At 37.0% G+C, this 12,341-nt stretch overlaps 1 protein-coding gene across 5 annotated transcripts in view; it reads right to left on the reverse strand.

Annotated features, from left to right (window-relative positions):
* Positions 1-12,341, reverse strand: part of Stard13 (StAR related lipid transfer domain containing 13) — a 532,559-nt gene that overhangs the window by 267,511 nt on the left and 252,707 nt on the right. The gene's annotated exons all lie outside the window — the stretch shown is intronic.

Raw genomic sequence — 12,341 nt, forward strand, 5'->3', positions numbered from 1 at the left:
CAGGAAAGGAAATCAGACAAGGATTTCTACCTCTTTCTTTGCTAATCCACTGAGACCTTCTAGTATCTTGGTTTGGAGTTGGTACATGGGTATAGAAACTTGGCACCAGATGTGCTGACCTCAACAGTCAGGAATCTTAGCTAAAACTTACTAGATTAATTGTGCTTTATCTTGGAATCTAGTTAACAGAGATATCTAGTCAGTGGAGTCAGTGTCTACTTTATGCCACTGGACTGAGTGAGGGAGGCAAGGAGAGGAAACTTCTCTCACTGAAGGTAGTAAGCATAGGCCCCTTTGTCCTCAGCTGCATGCAGACTTCATACAGAAAGCCATCGAGAGAACTGACTTTTGGAGTCCTGGATGGGGCAGGCCACCAGATGCCCAGGGCAAAGAAAGCAACAAAGCAATGTGCCCTCATGGGAGAAGAATCAAGCTCGGCAATCTACCACACTTTGAGGAGCATCAATATGGAACTCATCTGGGCAGCTAGCTTAGCAATAAGTTCTTTAACCTTTTTAAAGTTATGAAGTGGTGACAGGATAAGGAAATTAGACAAGGATTTCGACCTCTTTCTTTGCTAATCCACTGAGACCTTCTAGTATCTTGGTTTGGAATTGGTACACGGGTAAAGAAACTTGGCACCAGATGTGCTGACTTCAACAGTCAGGAATTTTCACTAAAACTTACTAGATTGGTTGTGCTTTATCATGGAATCTAGTTAACAAAGATATCTAGTCAGTAGAGTCAGTGTATACTTTGTGCCAGGCACTGTGTAAGTGTTTTGGATTGAAAACCAAACCAAACCAAACCATTGTGACTGGTCTCAAGGAGCTTAGTCAGGGATATAGTACCCTCACCTCCCTGCTCTGTGTTCAGCTGGTCTTTGCATACATGAAAGCATCCTGAGCTATGAGGCCAGGAAGAGGAAAAGGACGAGGGTAAGAGTTCTTAGGGGGCAGTTACAGTCTAATGGTGCCTTTCTTCAAGGTGGAGACTACAAATAGAGTTTTTAATCCCCAACCACAGAAGATGAAAAACGAAGTGAGTAAAACCAGTGGAAACTGGAAAGCAGGGTCCAAGAAGCCTCCAAAAATATCTGATGGTTGTTGAACACTCAGGGCAAAAAAAGAGGTCAATGCTGGGCTCTAAGAACTAAGGAAAATTGTGCAAAAAATAGCTAAGTTTAGAACAAATGGGCGGAGATAAAGAGCAACTGCCTAGAAATGGTCATTGTTTGTGGCTTACTTTACCTTCCAGCACAGAGCTTTGGCAAGTGTGAGGGTCAGGGCAGTGTGGGTGTAATCATAGGACCATGCCCTGCAGAAGTAGCTCCATGGGTTTGGGAGAGTTCTTAGCTGTTGTGATGGTTGCATAAAGCCAAAAAAAGATGGGGCACAAGCCAATTCCCGACTTTGGAGGATGACGTTTAGAAAGATTCAAAGGCTCAAGTCCTACTGGTGAGATTTCTGTTTTTCTCCTGGATTAGTTTATTTAAATTCTCCTTTATCTTCAGAGCTCAGGTAAGTCAAATCTTCTCTAAGACATTGTGGTGATATCTGTTTCCTCTAAACTCTTTGGAAGTTGGTAACAGCTTGCTTCCATGCATTGTTAATTTCCCATGGTGGACACACCCTATACTGGCTTGCCAAAGCATTTGGACCTGAAGTAACCTGTTTGGTTCTCTTCCCTGCAGCCTGGCAGCTGCACCAAATTTACTCAGACTGGTGGCTAAGATCTTCCATCAAATCTGAGCTCAATCCTAATATCCATAGACATGGCAGATGGTAAGCACTGCATCAGCATTGCTGCAGGTGCCAATAGGACTTTGGTGTCCCAGCTTTCAGAATCTGTGTCTTTACATTTTTCCCAGTCAATCCTTCAAAAGTTAGAGATCCTAGTAAAACAATACTCAACATACAAGTATGTGTAATGTGTATATGGAAGAAAGAATCCACTGATTAAACAGTTTGGGGAAGGGAAAGCGTTCTTTGCCCCATCAATTAAGGGTGTGATGATACAAGAATCCCAATAGAAGAGGGCAGGGGAGCTTTGTGGGAAAGGAGGCCGGGACGTGGGCTGAGCCAGGCCAAGTATGCATTGTGTCTCCTGCTTCCTCTCCCTCACCTGCCTTCTTCAACTGTTTATTTCCTTCTTATAGTGTCATAAAATGAGTTTTCAAGTCTTTCTCCCATCATAAACTACAGAGAACATAAAAAGAAAGCATTCAAATAGTTCATTTGAGAAATAAGTCATTCGCTGATATTCAAGTTACGTATTCAAATTTAATTACTTATAAATATATAAATAAAATGTACAAATTTAGTATAATTAAATTTATTTTACATGGTCAGATAATCTAATAGTTATGTCAGTTCCAATTAAAATCAGTTTACTATGTGAATTTATTTATTTTCATTTATCATGTTCAATCAAAAGATAATCTGGCTTTAGTGCTTAGGAAGTAATATTTTTTTCCCCATTAACTTTATTGGTACATCTTAGGTATAAAATACAGTTACATTCATCATTGGGATCTTGTACCATTATATGAGTCTCTTGATTTTTATTTTTTTCCCCTTCCCTTGCCCTCCATTCATCCCCTCCACCCTTCCTTATTTCCAAAAACCTTGTTTCCATTTTTTTCCTCTTCTCATATTTTTTTCCTTTCCCTTTTTTCCCTTCCCCTACCCCTCCCAATTCCCCTGTTCTTTTAGACCTTTTCTTCCTGTTACACAATATCAGTTATACATTTTTTTAAATTACAATATTAAAATCTAGGAGACATTACCACAGATTTTACAGAATTTAAAAGGATATAGAAAGCATATTACAAAAATCTTTTTTGAAATAAATTTCACAACTTCTAAGAAGTAACTTGGAAGACAAATTAATGAAACTAACTCTGGAGGAAATATAAAATTTGAATAGCACCTATTAAAGAAAGTATATTCCTAGCTTGAAAACCTACCTATATGACAACAGCAGGCTCATATACATTTTAACTGATAAATTATATCAAACAATTAAAGCAGAAAAAAGAAGAAACACTTCTTGCCTCATTTTAGGAAATCAACATTGTTCTAATCCTAAAACTGGATAAAGATAATAGAAGAAAAAAGTATGAACATAGATAGAAATTTGTTTAACAAAACAAACGGTTAGAAGTCAGATCTGGCAGGATGTAGAAAGTGGTTTTGTTATAGGGATGGCAGTATTGGTTCAGCATTGGAAGATCCACCCCCAAAAGTCATCATTTTAAAAGAGGAAAGGAAAAAGCCATATGACCCTGTCAGTAGTTGGAGAAAAAGTATTGGACTAAATTCTACACCTCTTCATGGTAAAAGCTATCAGGAGCCTAGAAGTAGAACAGAAACTTCCCAACAGATTAAAGACATGTACTCCATACTTCCAGCGAGAATGCCTTATGTGAATGGAGAAGATACAATGCTTTCTCCTTCAGGTGGGGAACAAGGGCAGATATGCTTACTCTTTACCTGTCCATTACACTTTGAAACCTAGTCCCCACCAAAATAGTCTGGCAATAAAATGACACAACTAGGATAGGATTGGCAAGGTAGAAGCAAAATCTTTATATGTAGATGAAATGATCATCTACAGAGAAAATACTAAGAAATCTCTAGGAGCCCCTAGAACTTGTACTTGAATTTAGCAGGATTAGAAAACACAAGGTATATATAAAAATTCAGGTCTGTGAATACTTGCTATAAATGAAGAATTGGATATTGAAATTTAAAAGTTATGTAGGAGTACAAAGGAACTAGAAAAGTTAAAAACAAAAACAAAAACAAAAACAGTGTTGGAAGACATTTAGTACCTAATTTTAAGACTTCTTCTAAAGCTTCAGTAATCAAGGCAGTGTTGGTGTAAGGAAAGACATATAGATCATTGGAATAAAACAGAGAATCTAGAAATAGAACTACACATATATGGTCCACTGAGTTTTGAAAGATTATTTAACATTAGCATTTTATAGAATATAAACTCAATTCAAGAGCCGAGGAAGAGATAGTGTTCTCAGAAAATGGCACTAGAACATCTGGTATCCATATATAAAAATTAACCTCAACCCTTTATTTCCATACATGAAAATAACTTGAAGGGATCTATAAACCTAAATAAGAAAGCCTAAAAGTATAAAACTTTAAGAAGAAATTATAAGGGAAAATATTTATGAATTCAGGGTAGGCAAGAACTACCTAGGATACAAAAAACACAATGTATAAAAGAAAAAATTGATAAATGAGATTCCATCAAAATTTAGAACTTTAAATGACATCATTGAAATGAAAAGTAGTCCTTAAACAGACCATATTTATAATGCATATAACCTATGAGCAGAATATATAAAGAATTCTTAGAGCTCATTAATAGACAACCCAATTAAAATGTAGACATCAGAAATGATAAATAGCCAGTATATCACAAGGAATGGTATGCAACTCTAGAATCAGAAAAATACTAATCAGTACAATAATAAGATTGAATTATACACTCATTAGGGAGATGAAGTCAAAAGTTTTAAAAGCCTTGTCATGACTTCTTCTTTTTGTTGGATTCTCCCCCTTTGCATTTAATTTGTCATGCCCAATGGATTCATTCTGCTGATTTCCTGGGGTTGTGATCCTCATTGTCATTTCCTAGGGTATTGTCTAAAATTATTTGGAGTGCCGGTTTGGTATTCATGAAGTTCCTGAGGTGCTCTTTATCATGAAAGTATCTTATTTCTCCATCCATTTTGAAAGATAGTTTTGCAGGGTACATCAATCTGGGTTGGAGGCTGTTTTCCTTTAGGGCTTGAAATACATCACTCCAAGCTCTTCTTGCCTTGAGGGTTTGCATTGAGAAGTCTGCTGTGATTCTGATGGGCTTTCCTTTGTATGTGATTTGTTTCTTTTCTCTCACTGCTTGTAGAAATTTGTTCCTCTGTTGGATTTCTGGAATCCTAACTATTATATGCCTGTGTGTAGATTTTTTTTGATTAAGGCTAGCTGGAGTCCTATAATGCCTCACTTATCTGTATGTCAAGTTCTTTTCCCCTCCTTGGGAAGTTTTCTGCCATCACTTCTGTGAACAGTTTTTTTTATGTCATCTGCACTCTCTCCTCTTTCTTCATTGACTGCAATCAGTCTTATGTTATTCTTCTTTGCATCGTCTAGCAGCTGCTGGATTGATTTCTTGTGTTCCCTTACAATTTTAAAGCAATTTTTCTTTTCCTCCTCACTAATTGCAATCTTATCTTCTATATCTGAAATTCTATCCTCACATTGGTTCATTATGCTGCACAGACTTTCGATGGAGTTTTTAATCTCTTGGAAATCTGTTTGTATCTGTTTTATGGATTCCATTTGTTTCTTATGTTGGCATTCCATCATGTTCCTTAGATCCTCTATTTTTTTATCTGTGTCCTCTCTAGATTTATTAATCATGTCTTGCACCATGAGCAAAATCTTCACTGTTATCTGAGTAATTATTTCTGATTTCATTTTTCCCAGATCCTCTTTTGTTGCCAGTTCAGAGAGTCCAGGTGGTTGAGTATCAGATTGTTCCACCTCGTTGCCCTTTGGGGTTGCTGTAGGTGATCTAGACGTCTGTTTTTGAGGCTTGTTTATGTGTCTTCTCATTTCCAAGGGAGCGGGTGCCTCTGGCGCCCACACGGCTCACCTTCTCTGTCCTATTAGCTTGGGATAGCAGCGGGAGAGCCTCCTTCTGGGTGCTGGGACTGGCTGACCTTCTCTGCCCTAGGATCTTGGGATGGAGGCGGGGGAGCTTACTTCCAGGTGCTGTGACCGGCTCACCTTCTCTGCCTTAGGAGCCTGGGATGTCAGCAGGGGAGCTTCCTTCTGGGTGCTGGGACCAGCTGAGCTTCTCTGCCCTAGGAGCCTGGGATGGAGGTGGGGAGCTTCCTTCCAGATACTGGGACCGGCTGAGCTTCTCTGCCCAGGAGCTTGGGATGGAGGCAGGGAGCTTCCTTCCGGGTGCTGGGACTGGCTGAGCTTCTCTGCCCTAGGAGCCTGGGCCTTAGGAAGTAATTTTGATCTTAATATCTTTACAAGTCTGTAAATAACTCAAAGCATTTTTAAAGTTCCACTGCTAAAAATCTGACTTATTTCCTTTGTGTATGCACTTATGCACATATGTACATATGCATATATAAAAGTATAAATACTTGTACATATATGTATATTTCCTATTTAAATCAGTTGAGAAAACAAGTAAGAACAAGTCATCCCATTTTGAACAAGGATAAAATAAAAACGTGGAGATCAATTCCAGCAGCAAATATTTCATAACATAAATGAATACTGTGAAATCTGGGATAGAATGAAAGATATTAGGGTCTAGAAAAGGCTAAACACAGAGAAAATTCAATAAAATGCATGTCTTAAGTACTTTATGAACAGCCCTTTGCATGTGATTGTCAAAAAATAAGAGGAACTATTCCAACCTTTGATAATTTTATAAAAATAGAAGAATTACTGAACTTAAATTCATTTCCAAAATCAGAACCCAAAAGCATTCCCTGGCTTTGGTTGTTAGGAAAAATTGTTGGGGACTTCAAAGGCACAAGTGGTATCTCTTTTTGCAGAATAAACCTTGTTTTACTTGAGAATGACAGCAGACACTTGTCTCTCCAAAATTTTCATAAATTTACACCATTTCTTACAAAGCAGAAACAAAAGGATAAATATGAATCAATGAAAATCTGTCTGTTATTGGAAAATAACTCAGGGCACAAGCTTTGCTCATTTTGGCAAGAGTTCTTTCTGTGTGGTACACATGCCTGGAAGGAAAATTCTAGATGCATCATTGAAAATCTTTGGGCTTCTCTTCCACCTCTACCTGAATTTGCATATAGTGTTTTCAGGAGCAGTTTCATAGACCATTTCCTACTTTTTTTTTTTCTTTTTGGTACCAGGGATCAAACTTGGGTCCTTGCACTTGTGCAACAGGCAGCGAAACCACTGAGCTAAATCCCCGGCCCCCATTTCCTACTTTTGTATTTCCCTTCCAGAACATTGATTTTGTCAGGGAGCATTTGCATTTTCTTAATCACTCTGCCAATTAATTTTTAAAGTGTATATGTAAGAATGTGTGCCACAGAAAGATAAAAATTTCCCTTCAAAGTGACCAGAAACTCAGTCTGGATTATAGAAAAAAATAACAAAAAATACATAAGAAAATTCATTACATTTTATATTAAAATAACTGACTATATCTTAGGTAATGGAGAACAACCTAGATAGAGTGTAAAGCTGTTATTTTCTAGCTAAGGAAGAGCAGAACAAACAACATCCATAATTAGCAAAACAAAAACATTTCTAAATCTTTGAAAATGAGCAGATCAAGTGACATGAATTTTGTCTTTCAAAATTCATTGCGTTTAACAAAATCGTGGACGACTGAAATTTATTTTTAAATCAGATTCCAAGTGTTGTGTTTTGCAAGTAAGAACACTACTATAAATCAATGATGCCAGAACAGTGTTGCTTTAGCAACAAAAATGTGGAGTACATACACTAGTGATATACAGACCAAGTGGACTACCTACTACTTTAACACACAATTTGGAAACATTGATTAAATATCTTAATACATATAGGAAACCTATTATGCACATGACAGAATCGTTTCCAAATGATCCTGCACTGGGTTTCATAAACGATATACCAGGGGCCCTTTGGTAAAGATGCCTAGAACAGTTCAGGAAATCAGCAGGGAAACAGGACAATTTTTGCCAGCTTTGGGTCAATATTTGCTCATCACAACATCAGCGATGTCTGTATTCTGAACTGAGCTGAAAGCTCTAGGAACTCTGATTGAAACTGCCAGGGTCTCCAGAGATTGCCCTGTCATCAGAGGGAGCACAAGCTACCTGCCAAATGGGAGATTTCTCTTACCAGGCTACCAAAGAAAAATACTCAATACTCAGAATACTCTGCAAAGAAACCAGCCAACTATTCCATGACTACCTTCTGAAAAACCTTCACAACATAATGTCCTAGAATATTATTGCTGTTAGTAGCCTCAGCAGTACTGTTATACTTAGACAACATTTTTCAGGGATAAGTTGATTCTTGCATAATGTCAACAAACACAGCACAAACTTGATTCTTTTGTTCTTTCTTTAACTTCTTTGTTTTGTAGGTGGAGAAACAGATGGAGGGGTTGAGTTGCTCATGATCATATAGACATCTCTACTGCACATTGATTAATTAGAAATTCAAATGTAAAATATTTGATCCCATGCCAAATATTTTACAGAATAAAAAGACTCATATTTCATTTGGATGTTAAAGATGCCATGTTATTTGGCCATATAGTACTTGGTTTGATGAAATGAAATGAAAGTAGTCATAGAGTTTTGCATTTCTTTAACCACATATTCATACTTTGCCTAATTAAGAACAGAAGTCAATTCATAATGTCACCTAATATGAATTGGCAGAAACACTTTTTTGAGTATGGATTGGGAATCTAGTTCTCCAAGCCTCATGTGGTCCACCTTTCAGTTAACTTCCATTAAAGTGCTGCTGGAATAAAAAGATACAGAACAGAGTCCTGAGTACATGAAATGTAGAAATCATGCTTTGTTTAATTATTCCAAAGTCTCTTTGTTTTTTACTTGTAAGGTACAATATAGTAAAGGCTCTTGGTAGATACCTAAGAGCTTTAATGACTGATGTTGTGATCAACTGAACAAAGATAACATTTGTTGAGCTCCAGATTCAGATGCTGGCCTGGCCTTTCAGAAGTAAACCATAAGTGTTTGATCTTGGGTACGCATAACACTAGTTTAAAAATTTGACTTCACAATGCTTTTGCAAGCCATTTACTGCCTATTATGAAGCACTGCTCACCTAATGCATAAGAAACAAACAAGAGCCACATGTCACTAGAAAGGCAGGCAATCTTAGAAAGAGAGCATGCCTGGGAAACAGAAACATTTGCTAAAACCTAGATTAGATTACACAATTTGAAGATGAAGAAACAAATTCCTTGGAGCCGGGGCTTTAGCTCGGTGGTGCTGCGCCTGCCTTGAAAGCGCAAGGTCCTGAGTTCGATCTCCAGTACCAAAAGAAAAAAAAAATGAATTCCTTAGCATTTCTAGAAAGGCAATGTTGGCAGCATTGTGTGGTGGACTGTGTATGGGTTATACAGCTGCTGCCTTTTGGTATTGGGCAAGTTGCTAAAATCTCCCAACCTCCAGTTATTTTCATGAAGTGGAAAGGAATGCCCAACAGTCTTTGAAAGCTATTAAGAAAGTCAAATAAGATTGTGTTCTGAAAGCGCTTTGTCAACTAAAATTCTACATAAATGAGAATACTAATAAAACAATATAATAATCATTAGAGTAACAATGCCAACTGACATTTAAATATTTACTCTGTGTTAGACACTAAGATAAGGCTATGAGTTCTCTCATTGGGTTGCATAATATTATTAACTTCATTTTCCAAAATAGGATATTGTGAAAGTTAGATTAATAAATAACTTGACCGTCGTCCATCTGGCATCCATAGTCATAGTTTAACTTCTGCACTGAATTACCTTGCCTATTATAATGATGATGAAAGCTAACAATTCATTTAGGAATGATTTTTATTTTTACATATTTCATTAAAGCAATTGTTGTTGTCTAATATTTTACTGACTAACTACTAGTTCACCATTATTTAATACATGTTTTCCATATGCAGGGTACTCATAAAAGCCTAGGGAAATAATTAACAAAATATAAAACTAACATTTGGTTCTAGGGTTACAGAACTTGTGTAATGAAGGTTAGAGAACACTTCAAAAAAGCAAAGTAAAAACTAGTGCAAATTTATATATGCTGAATTTTATGTAAGCAATTCCTGAAAAGTAGAAATATAAAATATTCTCACAATCATATAACCTTACTCATTCTTCAATCCCTTTTATCTCCTTTTATTATTTCATTTCTCTTTTTTTTTTTTTCTGGTACTGGGGATCGAACTTGGGACCTTGAGCTTGCAAGGCAGGCAATTTTTTCATTTCTTTATTATAAATAGTTCCTGGATAATAGAACTATGAGTTGGTCTAAGATCTATGAGGATTCTAGAAGTACACTGTCCAATATGATACACTGGACAAGTGTATCTGTTTAAATTATATTTATATTGGTTAATTAAGATTTAAAAATCTTAAAGCTGAATCATACATCCAATGTTCAATAGCCGTCTGTAACTACTGGCAATCATACTGGAAGGGCATATAAGTTTCCATCATTGCAGGGAATTGTAGTGAGTACTGCTCCAGATCATAAAATTGATGTCCTTCCTTTCCTATGATTTGGTGGAGCCTAGAAGACTTTCAAGTCCTAAATGAAAGAGGATTTATGGGATTTTTAGGGTGGAAACTCTTGGAAAGAGATGGAATTTATTGTTTATCAACAGAATGGATGATCAAAGCATCAAGGCTTGGACAATTGTCTTAACCAGACAGACTCTCTGGTGCTAATTGGGATGTGCTCCTTAGGGTATATCACTTGCACAGAGGTGTGAATGAGGGGAGAAAGAATGAGCAAACACCTCCTGCCCGAACATTTAGAGTCCTTCAGAGATGGCCCCTTAGCTACATGAAATGGCCCAAGCAAAATCATAGAGTCTTGACAAGATCTTCTTACTTGGTCATGATGTGAGGTGATTTCAGCATGATCAAGCTTAAGGTGAGAAAAGGGCTGACAAATGGTGTTGGGAATTAGAAACTAGCTTGAAACTGCAATGTACCTTGTATACTCTAACATGTTTTATTTAGTGTATCCATCAGGACACAAGGAAACATCAGAAGTCTTCAAGCTGTGGAGTGACATGATTGACTTAAATTCATTTTTCAGAAAGAATTATGGCAGCAATGGGAAGAAACTAAGGTTAAAGGTTGAGAAACAACTCCTGGAGTTTTCCTTGAGGTGATTATTGTGCTCTGTCAATCACAATCCTTTATAGTTCAAAATAAAAACAACTCTTAAAAGATCTACTCATTTTCTCCATTAGAGGATAATGATACTAAAAGGACAAATTAATAATTCGTTAAAAATGCCCTGGCAAAAGGGACTATTAGTATTGTCTGAAAAATTCAAGCATCATTTACTAAATAAAGGTTTTTGAGAGCAACCAAAATCTATTTTTGGTGAATATACTTATTTATAATGCTATTGATTGATTTTATAAGATAAAAAATTAAAGATTTGTAATAATGCACAATTATAGTGGAAATAAAATGGAAAGATAGATGAAATACCAAAGATCAGAAGACATGAGAATGAGTCAGGGCACTCTCACTGGGTCAGTGTTTGGTTCATTTTGGAAAAAAGACTTGATAAAAGGAGTGATTGATTTTTTTCTCAATTTTCACACTCTATTAAGTCAGTCCTGATTTAATTGTCAAAGTAAATAGACAATGGAAACAAATTCTCCCCTGATCAAGCCTCAGTCTGCACCTGTCTCTTCTGGGCTGTGACACTGCACCTATCCCTCAGATAGGACACACAACTAAAAGAAGAAAGACACCATTTTTATGATCAGTAAAATATTGGATGGAGGTCATGACCTAAGGAGGAGAGACATAGTTGCATGCTCTCTGGCCATCTGCAGTTTCTTCATCTACAAAGTCAATCAACCTCAGGTTGAAATTATTTTTACAAACTTGCTTCTGTACTACATACTTATATATTTTTGTTTATAAAAACTATTTACATAGTCTTTACATAATATCAGATATTATAAGAAAAGATAATTTAAGCATATGGGAGGATGTGCATAGTTTCCATGCAAATACTACATTTTCTATAAGGGACTCAAGCACCTGTGGATTCTCGTATCCACTGGGGTTCTGGATTCAATCTTCTATGGGTAGCAAGGGACAACTGTACTTCTATTTTAAGCCTAAAATATTTACTATGAAGCATCAGAAAGCATCAAAGAAGTCAATCTGACATTTTCCCCAAAGTTTGACTTTAAGCCACATTTTCAAAGAACTGAGATGGCTCCTCTAATGCTTCCCATAATGCTTCCCTTCATTATCTCCCTGGCTTTCCCTCACACATACTGGCTATTATGGCTTGTATCTAGATGTCCTCCCAAAGCCTCAAGAGGACATAGATAGGGCTTTTTGGAAGTGGCTGGATCTCAGGTGTGAGATACTGGGATTAAGTGTTGGGATTATGGAACACCCATCCTCCCTGTGACTGGCACCACCCAAAAGGTGAGTAGCCTGGAATGGATAAAAGGGAGAAGCAGGCTGTTGCTGTGGCTGCTTCTGCTGCTGTCATTGCTTTCTGCCTGCCCTGCTTTGTCATG

Source organism: Heterocephalus glaber, unplaced genomic scaffold, assembly GCF_053883595.1.
Source record: "Heterocephalus glaber isolate CG9 unplaced genomic scaffold, H.glaber_assembly_v1.0 deba00001720, whole genome shotgun sequence".
Taxonomy (NCBI): Eukaryota; Metazoa; Chordata; class Mammalia; order Rodentia; family Bathyergidae; genus Heterocephalus; species Heterocephalus glaber.